This window comes from Austrofundulus limnaeus, unplaced genomic scaffold, assembly GCF_001266775.1.
Source record: "Austrofundulus limnaeus strain Quisiro unplaced genomic scaffold, Austrofundulus_limnaeus-1.0 Scaffold0, whole genome shotgun sequence".
Classification (NCBI taxonomy): domain Eukaryota; kingdom Metazoa; phylum Chordata; class Actinopteri; order Cyprinodontiformes; family Rivulidae; genus Austrofundulus; species Austrofundulus limnaeus.
The window spans coordinates 4,603,474-4,606,455 of record NW_013952402.1 but is presented as its reverse complement, the minus strand read 5'-3'; positions in this window follow the sequence as shown (position 1 = coordinate 4,606,455).

Genomic DNA, 2,982 nt, shown 5'->3' with positions numbered 1-2,982 from the left:
CTCCCACCCACCCCCGCCTCCTTTTTTTTTCAACATGATGTCTCTTTCTGTCTCTCTGCATCCCTTGTCCCATCTGTCACTTGGTGTCAGTGGTAGATGCATCTATTTGTCTTGCTTACTCCCTCATTCTCTGACATAAACATGACTCTTTCAGAATGTCTGCACTCTTTTCTGCTTTGCAACAATAAAACTGACAAAGGAGAGTTATGAAGCACAATATTTTCCCTCTTGTGATTTAATGTCTCCGTGCAGATCTATTACACAACTCAAAAAAAATCTGTCTTTTCAGAAATTTAGCTCATGCTTTTGATGGGGATGAATAAAGTAAGTTTCATAGGTGTTTTTTGGTGTTCAACTAGGTGTTTGGTAATAATTTATAGAGATTTATAAAGATTTCTACAACCACTTGTGTGTCATTTACTTTCTTTCTGAACAACATCTCCTCTCAGACATTTTAAAATAGCTGCTTTGTTCAATAAGTTTACAAAGAAGTCCTAAAGGAGACTTTTTAAGGTTGTGGCAGCTGCATTGAAGTCTGTGCTAGTAAAGGTACTTTGCGAGAATCATATTTGCTACAACATCTGGATCATACAGTAATAGACATAAACACGTGGGAGTGTTTTTAAATGCTTGTAAAAGAAGATTGACAATGATACAAACATCAACATTAAACATTCCACTTGATACAAAGAAAATTCATGATTCGATTCAGTTCAATATTTTAAGTCTTATGGTTCGGATATTTTTTTCGATACAAAAAAAGGAGAAATTTCCATGCCCTTTTTAACTTGTAATTTATTTAAATTAAGTATGAACATTTGTTTAACCTCAAAAGTACAGTTTTTAAATTAAATGTTGCTGAAACAGCAAGTTTCTCAGTGGATCTGCACTCAAAAATGCAGCCTAGGTAGAGTAGTTGAACACAGATCCACTGATCCTTCAACACAGAGCATCTTCAGAAGACAAGCTGATAAAAATATAAAAAAAATCTGTATTGTTCGATACAAGTGTGTATTGAACCTAAAGCACTGTATTGAATGGTTCGATGCGGGTACATGTATTGTTGCACCCCTATTGAACATATATACTTTTAAAAAGTGAGACAACTTTTAGCCCTTCCCTAATTACACACAAAGACTTGGAACACCCCTATTCATTGGCATGAACATGCAAAATATAAGTGATAAAGAAAAAGGTAAAATGGGCTTTGCCTGATAAATGAGCATTCGTTTTTATGAATTGTTCTGCAGTTACTTTTAAATAATTGGTTGCTCTGAAATGGCAAAAAATCATCCCAATCTGTTGACCTAGAAATGAAATGTAAAATACACCTCAAAAATCACCTGTCCAAGCTACACAGTTTGCTTCCTGTTTAGTTATGTAGATGTATTTAATTAGTATCCCATCATTCCTTTAATATCCTTGCTGCATTACTTTCTTTGTGTGGAGTTCTAAATATAAATTCCCCATTTGAGGTTTTGCAAAAAACAATTTGGCTTTGCTTCTTGCTTCAATCGAAGCCTTTCCATCCTTATTAATATTATTGCTGCTTTTCTCACTACACCAACCAGTCTCTGAGACTTGTTTGCACAAGCTTGCTGTATGAACCCCGGAAAAGGTAAGCTTCAGGGTTATTGAATACGGAAAGTTATCTTGCCTCAACTCATGAAACAAAAGATAAAAAGAGAGGACAACAAAGGGAAGCTTCAGCTGCAGTGTTATATCCTGAAGCCCCCTTTAATCTGACAGAGACCGCACATAACACACTTCATGTCCATCCCGTGGCTTTCAATGCAGAGAGACAGCAAACAAGCATGCAGACATGCATCACAGCCCAGCCTGAGAGCGCGCTCGCAGCTATCTCATGGTAAATGCATGAAATGTAACTGTTCTGTGTCTCATTCTCTTCCTGCTGGTGGTGATAAATTACTTTACTTGTTACAAGGTATTGTTACAACTTGGACCTGGTGTTCAACAGGTTCAACTCATGTCTTTCTGCTTCAGTGTTTCCTTTCTACGCGTTGTTGCAGACAGTGTCGACACACATCTGACAGGAATAGTAAAACCCAAAGCTAGGCTGTAACTGAACAATAGACATCTTTTTATATATTTATTTTAGATCAAAAATTTCCTGTGAGACTCTATTCAATTCTAAGACAATATAGGGTCAGCCGTTGCCATTTAAAATGTTAAAGTTTCGCAATGTTGTCATGTTTAAAGGCCTGTTGCCTCAACGAGTTATTCTTTGTGTCTCCCTCACCTTTCAACTGTCATTATGTATGTATGTACTGTATATATGTATACTGTATACACAAACATTTTTAAAATGGCAGTTTTATTATGTAGGGATAAGTATGCAACCAGTAAAAACAAGTGTTAAAATTTCAGTGTTAAACTTTTGGGTGTTGATTTAACACCCCCTAGTGTTATTTTAACACTTTCTGAGAAAACTGACACCCAGTGTTGATGTTAATTCACAGTGTTGATTTCCTCAGTGTTGTCTCAACACTGGACAGTGTTAAATAAGCTCCGTCCACTGTTAAGTCTTATATAACACTTAACAGTGTTAAAGAACACCATGCAGTGTTGAAAGAAGTATTCTGAAAAGCCCCGCCCTCTTCCACCTCATCTCAGGCAGACCAGTATTTTCTCAGCAAGGAATGCTGGGTAATCTGGTAGAAATTATGTGTTTGTATGTTTATGACTATTTAAGAAGTTCATGAGAGTAAAAATGTGACACTCAGAATTGTTAATTATTTAACACTGGCTGGTGTTAATTTTAACACTATATTTTAACACTAACTCTATTTTTATGTGACACCCATAATAGTTGAACATTAAACACTGGTTGGTGTTAAATTAACAACAACAAAAAAAGGGTGTTAAAATTTAACACTTTGACAAATGTTATTTTAACACCAGCGAGTGTTGAAATAAACACTGTGGGTGTTAAATTAACGCTGGCATTTTTGCTGTGTGTCT